The following is a 15,657-nucleotide window of genomic DNA, read 5'->3' on the forward strand; positions in this document are numbered from 1 at the left end:
AAATTGCCTTTTACTATAACTTCATTATTTCTACACCGATTCACTTTTAATTGATACTGAACTTCTCTTATGACAATACGGTCAATCTCAACTATGCATGGCCCCATTACCAACTCTGGGGCGCCCTGCCCACATAGGCCACACCCATCCAAAATTGCCTTTTAGTATAATTTCTTCATTTCTACACCGATTAACTTCTAATTGATACTGAACTTCTCTTATGACAATACAGTCAATCTCAACTATACATGGCCCCATTACCAACCCTGGGGCGCCTCGCCCACATAGGCCACACTTGCCCAAAATTGCCTATTACTATAACTTCTTCATTTCTACACTGATTCACTACTAATTGATACTGAACTTCACTTCTAATTGATACTGAACTTCTCTTATGACAATACGGTCAATCTCAACTATGCATGGCCCCATTACCAACCCTGGGGCGCCCCTGGTTAAACATGCGGCTTTGGGATACACGTCGGCCTCTGCCGCGTCATTTCTTGTTTATATTGAAATATATGTTTAATAAGTGTTTTACACATTTTATATAAATTAATAAATATTTGACAAAATCGTATAATCTCGCTTTAAGGGGGCTTTAACCACTGACCCCTGGAGCCATGGAGCAAACGTCTACTTCTCTATCCACTAGGCCTTAGGCTCTCATACTATGAAAGATGTATTTTAAGCTCACCTGAGCACAATGTGCTCATGGTGAGCTTTTGTGATCACCTTTTGTCCGTTGTACGTCGTGTATCATCCGTACTCAACATTTTGCCTTGTGAACACTCTAGAGGCCACATTTATTGTCTGATCTGAAACTTTGTCAGAACATTTGTCCCATTGGTACCTTGACTGAGTTTGAAACTGGGTCATGCTGGGTCAAAAACTAGGTCGCTAGGTCAAAAAAAGAAAAATCTTGTTAACACTGTAGAAGTCACATTTGATGCCCAATCTTCATGTAACTTTGTCAAAATGTTTGTCTAAATGATATGTTGGTTGAGTTAAAAAATGGTTCCGGTCCATTGAAAAAATGGACGCCAGGGGGCGGGGCAGTATTCCAAATATGGCTATAGAGAAACCTTGTGAACACTCTAGAAGTCACAATTTTTGCCCAATCATCCTGAAACTGGGTCAAAACATTGGATAATTGATATCTCAGATGAGTTAAAAAAATATTCCAGATCGGTGAAAAAACATGGATGCCAGGGGGCGGGGCAGTTTTCTCTATGTGTATATAGTGAAAACATGTGAACACTCTAGAAATAACATTTTCGGTCATTAATTATCATCATGAAATTTTGTCAGAACATGTGTTTTCTGGAAATGACAGTTGACTTCGAAAATGGTCCAGATTGGTGGAAAAACATGGCCGCCAGGGGGTGGGGCAGTTTTCTCTGAATGTATATAGTGAAAACATGTCTAGTTGTGATAAGCCATAATGTTACGGAAAGATAACCTGTACATACTTTCTAATAGTAAACTCCCTTGTATAAACCTGGGACTTCTTTCATAAAGTGTGGTGTACATTAAGACAGTAGTTTGCATGCAATTTAATTAACTTATGTCATAAAATAACTGTACATGTACTAATGCACTGCAGAGTCTTATCCGTGATCTTTATACTGATAAGCCAATTTAAGGTAAAAAAAAGATGTGTTTTTTTTTTTGAAAATGCAACAGTTTCCTCATGCAGCTCTATGGCTTAAAACTAGGTAAATATAATATTGACAGCTTGAAAGCACTTAGTTATCAATTTTAAAGTATTTGGGAACATAAAATCAAATACACGAATTTCCCAATTTGAGATTTTCACGACTCGATTTTTCCCAATTTTGAGGTTTTCACGACTCAATTTTTCCCAATTGGACCGGTACGGGTACTTTTCCCAATTAGACAAAAAAATCGCTGAACTCGTAACCATCCCATGACCAGTTCATTTGCCTAAGTGAACAAGACAGAACTACCACAGTTGTTTATAGTAAAACATTGTGAATACTTAAGTCACATGTTTAGTTCAACATTAATGACACTTGCTAATCTTCACACATGGTGACAATCTTTTTGAGCATAATATTTTTTGCTCATGGTGAACTTTTGTGATCACTTTTGGTCAATTGTCTGTCTTCCGTTGTGCGTCATGAATATTTGCCTTGTTAACACTGTAGAGGCCACATTTATTGTTAGATGTTCATGAAACTTTGTCGGAAGATTTGTCCCAGTAATATCTTAATCGAGTTTAAAAATGGTTCCAGTCTGTTGAAAAACATTTTCGCCATGGGGCTATTTGTTGTTCATTCTTCATGAAACTTGGTAAGAACATTTGTTCTATTGATATCTTGGGCTGCAAAGAACAGGTCATTTCTTTTTATCTCAGGTGAGTGACTTTGGGCCTTTCAGGCCCTCTTGTTTACTTTATAGAAGCAATCCTCGTAGAATCAAAAATTACAAAGACAACAACAGAACTCTCCAAATTATGCAATAGTTTCGTGTTGCAAAACTTGATAATTTTCAGGTTTTTAAATCGTCAAAAGATGCACAAAAGATGCACATAATGGATATTTGTGAGCAAAAGCAAGGTAAATGCTGAGTATTACTGTTTCCTGGCAAATATCATAACTTCAAGGAAAATTTGAGAATCTGAAACAATTTTGTCAATTTTCTAAAATGTGAAATGGCCCCTTTAAGATGTGTGGTGAGCACCCTATGTCTGTCGTCGTACGTTGTGCGATGTTCGTCGTCATCATGTGACTTGTTACCACTGTGAAAGCCACATTTTTCATACAAAATATGTCAGCATGTTAATCCGTGCGATATAGATCTAGTATCAAATATGCATCTTATACCAGGTCACATGGTCAAATCTTCGAAACAAAACAAACTTAGTCAATAATTTCTACATTATGTGTGAGCTCCAGGCAGCTAACACACACTTTGATTGATTGATTTAATAAGGTAAAAATATGAACATCACATAGTTACTGCATAATGCAGACAACATAAAATAAGTCATCACAGCAATATACATTATACTAAACCATGGAATGCACACACAATACCAAGGATAACACAAAAAAGAGAAAAATGATATTCAATTATTTCCATTGTGGTCCTTGATATTGGTGGCAGAAACCATGGAACAGTCATGTATTAAATATTTAATAATTTATACGTATCAAATATGTACTGTTTAATATACGTATCAAGTATATTAATGATTAAGTTATGAACAAATATTATCACATGTTCATTATATCACAGAAGTTGCTTAAGAAAGTATCACACTGCATATGTAGTTAATAAAACACACTCTTGTAGCACATTAAAAGTTTGAGAATAAATATGAGATAATAAAACACACATTAGTAGCACACTAAAACTTTGAGAATAACTATGAGATCCTTGCATCATAAAGATCATAAAACTTAAAAATGTATTACAGTTTTTTAAAGAACATTAAAGGGGCCTTTTCACAGATTTTGGCATTTTTTAACTTATTCATTAAATGTTTTATATTGATAAATGTAAACATTGGATCGTAAAAGCTCCAGTAAAAAATCAAGAATAAAATTTAAAAAAGGAAAAGAACATTGCCCGGAGCAGGTTTCGAACCAGTGACCCCTGGAGTCCTGCCAGAGTACCGAAGTAAAAACGCTTTAGCCTACTGAGCTATTCCGCCGTGTACACATACTGAACGTATTTTATACCTTATATAAGCAATCTTCGTAGTTTCACAAAATTTAACGACAAAAACAGAACCCTCCAAATTATTCAATCGTTTCGCGTTGCAACGCTTTATAATTTTTAGGTTTTAAAATCTTCAAAAGATGCATATAATGGCTATATTAGACCATGGTAAATGTTCAGTATTACTGTTTCCTCACAAATATCATAACTAAAACGAAAATTTGCGAATCTGAAACAACTTTTTTCAATTTTGTCAATTTACCAAAGCGTGAAAAGATCCCTTTAAATTCATACAAAAAATTGTACTACAGTCAAAACTGACCTAACGGCCACCTGAACTTTAACGGTCACCTGCAGACAACGGTCAGTATGGAATGCCCCCGACGAAAGACACTCTATATTACACTTGAATTTAACGGCCACTTGTCCATAACGGCCAACGGCCACTTTATTTTCACTCCAAAATTCATGTTTGACCTGAAATAAACGGTCACGCGTCAGTCGTCTCGAGTCGCGAAAATTAAAAACACAGCACATCACGTGTCCGTCGATTTTGCGGTTGAAGCGTCCGATAGTGGTAATTGTCTTTGATATTATAAAAGCGGCTCGTTGCGAGTAAACAAATTATAAGGTGTTGAGAAGGTTTCTTTTCCGGGGATAATTGTGGGGGTATTTTCAAAAAAAAATATGTCAGAGTTTGTGACACGTTTACATTAATTATCGCTTATTAAATGACCGCTAATTAGTACATTGTACTTACAACATTGATTATCGATTTAAAAATAACATTTTCTGACTTGTTTTTAGACTTGTACGGACGTGACGTCAACGGAACGTGACAAGCTTTATTTACTGAATGAACGAGATGCATGAGTAAACAATTATATTAGGGTTGAAAAGAAAATTGCTTTTATTTAAAAACATGAAATTAAATCAATAAATAAGATATTTTTCTGTATTATTCAATATACACATGTAAGTTAATTCTGTTATTATGCTTAGTTAACTGCAATGAGCCTTAGTTTTACACTGTATGCACACGACTGGGTGGGGTAACGGCGTAGCAATACCAGGTTTTTTTTCTCCACTTTTTGGGAAGATAGCCCATGGCTTTGGAATTGGGAATTTTATCGGCATTTTCATGAAATTGGGAAAATAAATTTCGTAGCAAGAAAAGTCCACTGATTAGGGAAATACTAAATTTGATATAACTTTTTATAATCATTCAAATTAAAAGAACAAAAGCATATAATACTTTGTAAGATGAAATTGAATTAAAATTGAGATAAAATACACATTAGACTTCTTTCTAAAAAAAAAAAAAAAAAAAAAAAAATTTTTTTTTTTTTTTAATTGGGAATTTTTTGCCACATTTTGGGAAAAAAGTATACTTTTTGGGATTGGGAACATAGCCCAATTTCGGCTATAAAATCGGGCCAAAAAAAACCCTGAATACTAACAACTGACAAACCATCTTAAAATTGTGATCAACGGTCACCTGTTGACAACGCTTGCTTTGGTCATTTTCCTTGAATGACCGCTGAATTTAGGTTTGACTGTATTATTAATCTATAAAGACTGTAAAAAATGTTTTTTGATGGCACCCTTGAAATGGTTAGATGTACAGTCCAACCTGCCAATAACGACCACTCGAGGGATTTGGTCGTTGTGGTCTTTGTTCACAGGTGGTCTTTATTCGCAGGGTCGATTGAAACTTTGCAAAATATGCTAGTAGGCTTTTAACAGGTACCGTATGATGTATGTGCTCTATTGTTTAAATTTGTGAATTCTAAAGCATGTGTAATGTAAAAAAGGATTGAAATCACAGTTGTGTTTTATATTTACATGTATTATTTCAATTTCCAAACATAAACTAACAAACGAACTAACGCTTGGATGCCATAATGGTTAACTTTAACTGACAATTTACTTATCTATCATCTATGCGCGTCGTATCACGGAGAAATTTAAGAAAGGAATGAATTTAAATTGTATGTGTACAATTTGCATCGTAATTGTAAAGAAACCGTAAATTTCCTTTATAAGTTGATATAAGCCCCAAACGTTTGGTATTTTCGGCAATTAGTATATAAATAATCGCGAGCCAATAAAATAAAAAAGGCAACTTCTTACACCTTCGTCAAACTGCCAAATGCATAAAAGAAGCAGGTGGCTACCAATTAGCAATGTGTGTTAAATAAACAAAAGAAACAGCTATCGAGTAAACTGTCACTTGCCAATATCTCCATAGCGACCGACCAGTGCACTGGTAAGATGTTTATCACGTGACTATCACAGCATTATGGCGGTCATTGTTTTATTGACAGTTGTAAAATCGTTAATTGTTTTGATTTAAGTGGTCGTTGTAAGCCTCTTTCAAGGAATACAAGATTATTTTTTTGCAAACCGATGACAACGTACAAAGTTTACTAGAAAATCCTTCATAAATTTATTGTCATTGTATTAATAAGTTAGTGTATGCTGTTTTGTCAAATCTAAATTATTCGTTATGAAACGTTATATTATGATAATTAAAACGATTTTGTTAGTCACTTGACTTTTGGGAATGTAAAATGGTGGTCGCTGGTCATTGACGTGGTCGTTGTTAGCTATCAAATTCGACTTTGGGAATGTAAAATTGCGGTCGCTGGTCGTTGTTGGCAGGTGGCGTTATTCGCAGGTACAGAATATAGTGAAATCGTTCCGGGGGAAATCAATGTGGTCGTTATTGACAACTGGTCGCTATTTACAGGCAGTCGCTCGGGCAGGTAGGACTGTAGTTACATCCCTGATGTTTTGAGGAAGAGTGTTCAATAAACTGATACCATTATTGGCGTCGCTCTGGAGAGCGGCGACTAGTATGTAATACATTTTTTTTTCGCTAATGGGAGGAGCAGTTATTGTACGGATCAATGTATTTATTTTTGTTTTAAGAATATCTTGCATAGTGGTGATTTTTTGTGTAAATTAGTGTAAATAAGTACTGCATTTGTGCCTATTATATTTATTACAACATTTATTGCCAATAATGCAAAGTTATTTCTTTTAATTAATAGCTAAACACAGGGACTGGGCACTAATAAAAGATCACAGGGACTGGGCAAATACGCGAACCGGTGAAACTTTAAATAAATAGTCAACATTTTTGTCTAAAACTTTCAACAGTCGCCGTGGTGTTGTGGATGAGGTGTCCGTCTAGCAATCGTGAGTTGGTGGGTTCGATTGCTAAGCGGGGCGCATTTTTATATATATTATTTATTTTATTTTATATATATATATAATTATTCTTTTTTTACCAGGTTTTCCGAAGGAAAAAACTGGTTATTAGATTGGCGAATGCGGGCGGGCTGGCTGGCGGGCTGGCTGGCTGGCTGGCTGGCGGGCTGGCGGGCTGGCGGAATAAGCTTGTCCGGGCCATAACTATGTCGTTCATTGTCAGATTTTAAAATCATTTGGCACATTTGTTCACCATCATTGGACGGTGTGTCGCGCGAAATAATTACGTCGATATCTCCAAGGTCAAGGTCACACTTTGAGTTCAAAGGTAAAAAATGGCCATAAATGAGCTTGTCCGAGCCATAACTATGTTGTTCATCGTCAGATTTTAAAATCATTTGGCACATTTGTTCGCCATCATTGGACGGTGTGTCGCGCGAAATAATTACGTCGATATCTCCAAGGTCAAGGTCACACTTTGAGTTCAAAGGTCAAAAATGGCCATAAATGAGCTTGTCCTGGCCATAACTATGTCATTCATTGTGAAATTTTAAAATCATTTGGCACATTTGTTCACCATCATGGGACGGTGTGTCCCACGAAAGAATCACGTCAATATCTCCAATGTCAAGGTCGCCACGACTAAAAATAGATTAAAAAAAAAAAAAACTTACAAAGGGGCTTAATTTTTTTTGGTCATTTCAAAAGTTCAGTTTGAGTTTTCTCCCTTTATCAGATTTTTTTTTCACAATGAAAACCTGGTTTTGTGACAATTTTGTCCCTTGTATTATTTTTATTTTTTATATTTTGAATAGAATTTAAAAATACTGCGTTTTAATGCGCAACCTAAATACAACGTCGCACATTTTTATTAAAATTAATGGATGCCGCGTGGTGACGTTAATTAAAATAACTTACATCTCTTAAATATCTTATAAAAAATACATGTGTTTTTATATTAACAAATAAATGCAAACAACACATCTATTTTGCATGCATTTTTGTTGTTGTTTATGGTTGTCTATCATAGGCCCTAAGTACTATCCCTACCACATATATAGCGCGAAGCGGGACACATATTATTGATTGCAACAATGAGTTGTGATAAAGGAAGCAGCCGCTTATCTAGGAGGAGATGTGTCCCAGCAACCCGTTTCCCTAGAGTCAATCAAATCTCGGAGTTCTTTTTTAAGAACCACATATAGAGCGCGAAGTGCGACACGTATTACTATCCAGGTGGTATTGACCCTTTGGTATGGACTTTTTTAGGTGACACTATCAATGCGCATTTTGTGACATGAAGCAGATTTTTTAAAACCTACACAGTTCTGTTCCATTAATGAAAATTGCACACTGATGCCAGTAAAAAAAGGAAACCAATCTTAATCAAATGAACTATGGCATATTTGGGGGTTACAACACAAAATCATAGATAATGGTTACTTTGGGGTTATAACACAACATCATAGATAATGGTTATTTTTGGGTTATAACACAAAATCATAGATAATGGTTATACCAGTATCTTTTTTTATTTTGATTAAAATAATCGGCCAATATATTAGTATTTACAGTAGAAAAAAAATCGTTCCATGTAACTTCATTGAGTGCCTTTTACACTGAAATTCCCGACCCCCTTTGATGCTTTGCATCAATACTTATCTTGTTTGTAAATGTTTTAGAACCAAAACTACCTACTCTTGGTTTGGAAAAACGACCAGAATCTACAAATGTAAAATTTTCAGCAAAATGATCAGATTCTGGCTGAGCTACCATATTGGACCTAGTACAACGATTATGCACGCCAGAAAATGGCTTATTCTGGTGCAAGGCCATTTTTAACCTTATGTACATGATATATTATGATCTGTTCTACTCTTTTTGAAAAAGGCAGCCAACCCAAATATGAAAACTGTTCTTTACCAACATGAGATCTGTTATCCATATTCAGAACAAACCTAATCAACAGGTTATGTTTGCAAAATTAGGTGCCCCTTATACTAAAATTCAGGCAAAGGGGTTGCTTTGTGCAAAAGAAGACTCTGGGAAATAACTAACACCAGTTTTACCCACAACTCTCATTATGTTTTGGTAAACACAGGTCCATAGGGAAAGAAAGTGCAATGTCGCAGATAGGGCAAAATGTGGAATATGGCAGTATTTTACCAAGAGATGATTCAACTTATAATGGTATTGACAATTGAAGGATTCTCTATGTTTTATTATGAGCACACTTTCACAAAGTCTGATAGGGCATCCTTTCAAGGGGCCTTTTCACAGATTTTGGCATGTTTTGCAGTGTGTCATTAAATGCTTTATATTGATAAATGTAAACATCGGATCTAAAAAGCTCAAGTAAAAAATCAAGAATAAGATTTAAAAAAAAGAAAAACAAGTAAACCTTAGTAGGGCTCGAACCAGTGACGTCCTGGAGTAAAAACCATTTAGACCACTCCGCCATCCTGCCATGTATATACAAGAGGCGTATTTTATACTTAATATAAGCAATATAACGACAACAACAGAACTCTCCAAATTATTTAATCATTTCGCGTTGCCACGCTTTATAATTTTCAGGATTTTAAATCGTCAAAATATGCATATAATGGCTATATTAGACCATGGTAACTGTTTAGTATTACTGTTTCCTCACAAATATCATAACTAAAACAATAATTTGTGAATCTGAAACAACTTTGTTCAATTTTGTCAATTTACCAATACGTGAAAAGATCCCTTTTATAACGGAGTTATGGCCCTTTGTACCTTGAAAAAAATGCTTTTTTGAGTGTCAAATATAACATTTAGTCATTTTTGTGTCCAGAAGCATATTGGCCGGATATTGATTCAACGAATTTGCTTGTTATACATCCTTTCAGGCTTCTAGAGGAGTTCTGTGCAGATTCTTCAATGCCCCACAAGGATGTCGCAACGGGGCCCGCTGTAGATTTATCCACGACAACGATGCCCCTCCAGTTGTGCCAATCTGCAGATTTTACGGGTGAATGCAAAGATTTTATAATGTTAAATATACTGGTAAATGTGTATTATTTCTAAATTACTCAAAAACGGCACTTTCTCAATTGAGAAAAAAATAAAAATATCTCCATTTGCTGTTAAAAAACATCCCAATTGAAGGTCCCCCCCCCCATTTTTTTTTAAATTTAATTCAACATGCAGTTAGTTTTCCTATGCAGCTCTATGGCTTGACCTAAGTTTAAATTATTTTGACAACTAGAAAACACTTAGTAAAATTTTAAAGTACTTGTAAGAACCAAAGCGAATACACCAATTTCCCAATATAAAGGCTTTCAGAAGAATTTTCCCGATTTCATTTTGTTCGTGCTAATTTTTCCAAATTATTTTGATATTGTCACTGTACAGAAACATGCTTGGTTTCATGACTTTGATGCTAACCATTCTGTGTGAGTATTTAAGCCATGTTTTGGAAAACTGGGTTGTTCAAGATTGTCATTGTCTTATCAGGGAAAATTATCCCCTGAAATGGTATTTTTAGCTCTACTGCCAAAGGCAAAAGAGCTTATGGGATGACATGGTGTCTGTCTGTCTGTGTGTTAGCCTTTTCTTGTTTATCCGATAAAGTCCACAGTTTTCATCCGATTCTTTTCAAACTTGTTCTGTGTCTTTATATTAATGAGGACTCAAACACTATTGATTTTCAGGTCACTGGGTCTAAGGTCAAGGTCACAGTGACTCGAAATAGTATAATTGTTTCTGGATGATAACTCAAGAATGCTTAGGCATAGGATCATGAAACTTCATAGGTACATTGATCATGATTGGCTGATGACCCCTTTTGATTTTCAGGTCACTAGGTCAAAGGTCAAGGTCACAGTGACTCGAAATAGTAAAATGGTTTCCAGATGTTAACTCAAGAATGCTTAGGCCTAGGATCATGAAATTTCATAGGTACATTGATCATTGTTCGGGTCACTAGGTCAAAGGACAAGGTCACAGTGACTCGAAATAGTAAAATGTTTTTTTTTCTTGTTTATCTGATAAAGTCCACAGTTTTCATCTGATTCTTTTCAAACTTATTCAGTGACTTCATATTAATGAGGACTCAAACCCTATGATTTTCTGGTCACTGGGTCAAAGGTCAAGTTCACAGTGACTCGAAATTGTAAAATGGTTTCGGGATGATAACTCAAGAATGCTTAGGCCTAGGATCATGAAACTTCATAGGTACAATGATCATGACTGGCAGATGACACCTATTGATTTTCAGGTCACTAGGTCAAAGGTCAAGGTCACAGTGACTCTAAACAGTAAAATGGTTTCAAGAATGCTTACGCCTGGGATCATGAAACTTCATAGGTACAATGATCATGACTGGCAGATGACCCCTATTAATTTTTAAGTCAAAGGTCAAGGTCACAGTCACTCAAAACAGTAAAATGGTTTCCTGATGATAACTCAAGAATAATAAGGCCTAGGATCAAGAAACTTCATAGGTACATTGATCATTACTGGCAGATGACCCCTATTGATTTTCAGGTAACTAGATGAAAGGTCAAGGTCACAGTGAAAAAAACGTGTTCACACAATGGCTGCCACTACAACTGACAGCCCATATCGGGCATGTTTTACAAACAGCCTTTGTTTAAAAAGAGCAATATCGAAGCAATAAGTCCAGAATTACTTCCCCTTGAATATGAGAAAATTTTGAAAATCTCGCTTGTTTACGCAATTAATTCAAAAGTTTTCATCCAAGTATTTCCAAATTTGCACAGTATCTTTATATCAATGAGGACTTCAATGAGAACCCTATTGAATATGAGCAGTATCAGAGAAATAAGTACACAATAATCTCCCCTTTAATTTGAGAAAATTCTCCTTGTTTGGGCGATTAAGTACACAGTTTCCATCTTATTCTTTCCAAACTTGCACAGTGTTTATAGCAGTAGAGTGATTCAGGCCCTCATGGGCCTCTTGTTAGTTTAATTAAAGGATCTCTAGATATTTAGCAAAAGATCCAGTTTAGGTGGAAAGTGTTGTCCCTGACTAGCCTGTGGTGACTGTGTTGTCCCTGACTAGCCTGTGCTGACTGTGTTGTCCCTGACTAGCCTGTGCTGACTGTGCTGGCTAATCTGGGGACCATTACATTTTGTTATTGGGTAAATAACTGTGTATACCAGTGACAGACAATGGTTTCACCCAACAGCTTAAAAGAAAACATGTACAAAAGTAATTAGTAATAATTATTGGCGTGTTATTTATAAGCACATGCTACTATATATATTGTTTGAAACGTATGAAGCTATGCACATTGTATACCAGTATATTATGGTAAATGCAATATTTTTGTCTCTAAAGTTTCGGACACCTGTATTAAATAAAATTGTATCTTCATTTCTGTACATTTAAAAAAAATTATTTGTATGTGTCTCAAAACTTAAGAGTTATTACGGTAAGCATAAATCATATTAAGAATAAAAGTTAGGTCATTAAGTATAATGATAAATAATACCATATAATAGTGAATACTATAGCAGTTAGAGAGCTGTGAGGAAAACAACTCTGACTTATGAAGATGCTCATCTTTAACCCTTTCCCACTCGGGCGCAAAGTGAAAATTGCTGTATGCAAATAGCATAAAACCAGAACAGCATGCAAGTAACCCGCAGTCTGTTCAGGTTTTATGCTGATTGCTGCTCATTAGTATCTAAGGTTTGGAGATGAAGCTTTGAAACTTCAATCTAGTAAGAGAGGTCTCAAGTTAAAAATAACTTTCTAAGGGACTACAAATACATGAAATTACATATCTAAGTGGTCAACTTTAAAGGTTTTAAGGAACTGTAACATACACTGACAGAAAGTTTCTCGGCACAGGTTACCGAAGGGTTGCAGGTACGGGGACCACTGCATGTACCAACATGACAAGTCAGAGATGGAAGATGTAAGCAGGCAGGTCAGTGTCAGTGTTTGATTAAGCGTGTTAAGTATGTACAGTGTGTTTTGATGTCCCCCACCACTATAGTGGGTGACATATTGTTTTTGCCCTGTCTTTTGGTTGGTTGGTTGGTCTGTTGGTTTGGACAAACTTTAACATTTGCCATAACTTTTGCAATATTGAAGATAGCAACTTCATATTTGGCATGCATGTGTATCTCATGGAGCTGCACATTTTGAGTGGTGAAAGGTCAAGGTCATCTTTCAAGGTCAAAGGTAACAAGAAATATCTTTAAAAAAGATATACGGCATTGATTGTGGTCGATGTTTATAAACGATCAAAAGTTATCTCTATGAGATAAAAAGTAGCGGATGCCTTTTTTCTGCGCAGTTCTTAGCTCCATCACAAGCAAATCAATTACCGGGTGTTGCGCCAGATTTCGTGGCTTATTTTGCTTTATGTGATATTATTACTCAGATATCTATATTTACAGAATAGAAAAACACAAGAAACATGAAAATAAACGAGTGCATATAGGTCAGCCGGCAATACTCAAATCTTATTTAATTGCATAATTATAGTATTGTGAATTATTGTGCTCATGCTTAATAAACTGGTCTAAATGGATAAATATTTCTTATTAATTTTATCAAAATTGGTCCTTATCATGCAAATGTTGAAAACATATTAAAAATCGATGATTGACATACCACAATAATATCGCCGAATATCTTTATTTAGTATCTTTCTGATCAAAACAGACTTCAAGTGCACAAAGTTTATGAGACAGCGTTTATATAAAGATTTCTGCAACTGACCGCAAACTGACCTTGATACCTTGCGGATTGGAATGCAATGCATTAAAGTAAGGTAACAATTCTGCTGCTAAAACGACGGCTTGTTTACGCCAACTGTACACGACCAAGGCAACAGCTGTGCCTAAAATATTGATTTATCGACAAAGCGACTAAACAAACTATTTATTCCATCAGACAAAAATAGCATAGATTCCAATTTTTTCCTTCAATGAAAACATCGCAACCCCTTCTGTGAACTCCGGTGATGAACTGTATATAAACTCTGACTTTCAAACACTGGCCGCGAAATGACCCAAAACCTCGCGGGTTGAAATGCAATGCAAGTAAGTACTAAATATGAGAATATAGCCTTTAGTATAAACGCTTTTGCGCTGGTAATTCTCTGAAAATAAAATGTGAACGCACAAACTGTATTTATGTCGAAAATTGATTGTAAAACTGTTCTATCTATTGAGCCTTTTCATTAGAGATAAAATTGATTCATGCAGTAAAACAGTGTTTCAAAGACGCGGATATGTTTCCAATGTTCTGGTGTTATACTCAAATCAGCCAATGGAATAAATGAAGTGTATTCATTCGTACCTAGCCGCGGGAAATTTTATTTGAATATTATTGGACACTTACAAAGGTCAAGTCAGGGTGAAAGCTGGCTTAATACAGCTTACGCCGAAAAAAAAACAAAAAACAAAACTTTAACCCTACATTTAAGTTTTGCAATAACTTTTGAAATATTGAACATAGTAACTTGATATTTTGCATGCATGTGTATCTCATGGAGCTGCATATTTTGAGTGGTGAAAGGTCAAGGTCATCCTTCAAGGTAAAAGGTAAAAAAAAAGTGGCGCATAAGGGGGCATTGTGTTTCTGACAAACACATCTCTTGTTTTAGTTAAAAATTGGGTCGGGTATTCGGCCACACTCCCAATAGAAAAAAAGTTTATATTTTTCCAAAAGGGAACCTAAACATTTCCAATTCAAGCTTGCCAAAAATAGATTTCAACATATTGTCCATCTCCCATCCAGCCATATCAGTTCAACCTTATGTAAGACACTTCTATTCTAAATTTGAAGCATGTTTTAGGGAAACAGCAACAACGCTAATTATTCCCCCCCTGCGAAGAAGAGGGGGTATATTGCTTTGCACATGTCGTTCGGTCGATCTGTCGTTCACCAAATGGTTTTCGGATGATAACTCAAGAATGCTTAGGCCTAGGATCATTAGGTACATTAATCATGACTGGCAGATGACCCCTATAGATTTTCAGGTCACTAGGTTAAAGGTCAAGGTCACAGTGACTCGAAACAGTTAAATGGTATCTGGATAATAACTCAAAAATGCTTAGGCCTAGGATCATGAAACTTCATAGGTACATTGATCATGACAGGCAGATGACCCCTATTGATGTTCAGGTCACTAGGTGAAAGGTCAAGGTCATAGTGATTCTAAACAGTATAATGGTTTCTAAAGTATTCACACAATGGCTGCCACTACAACTGACAGCCCATTTTTGGGGGCATGTGTGTTCTACAAACAGCCCTTGTTTCCCAATTAAGGTCAAAACACTGCAAATTTTTCTAATTCAAAGGGACCTGGCCCCATTCCCAAAATGGTGAAAAACACACACTGATGTATGCCTCTTAAAAGTAGAAGATAACTTCTAAGTACAATGTATGTTTTATTGAAATTAGGATAGAATCGATGTTTAGTTTGGATTAAACATTTTAGCCATGTGTTATCCAATTGCAGGGAGATGTCTTACAAAAACTAGAAAATCTCTCCCTCATAGGGAGTGATGACTTAATGAAGCAATCATGTCCTATCCTTGACCTTCCAGACTTCGATCCAGATGAAGTTACTCTTGACCCAGAAGGTTCGTTTTTACTTTGCAGCCCTGATTTCACCAAGTTCGCATATTGAAGAGCACAATCCACTCTGTAGGGTTGGCCACTCTAACACAATTTTTCTGTAACCACTATCGAAATAAAATGTGATCATATACCATCAGCAGATCAGCCATC

This window comes from Dreissena polymorpha, chromosome 15, assembly GCF_020536995.1.
Source record: "Dreissena polymorpha isolate Duluth1 chromosome 15, UMN_Dpol_1.0, whole genome shotgun sequence".
NCBI lineage: Eukaryota > Metazoa > Mollusca > Bivalvia > Myida > Dreissenidae > Dreissena > Dreissena polymorpha.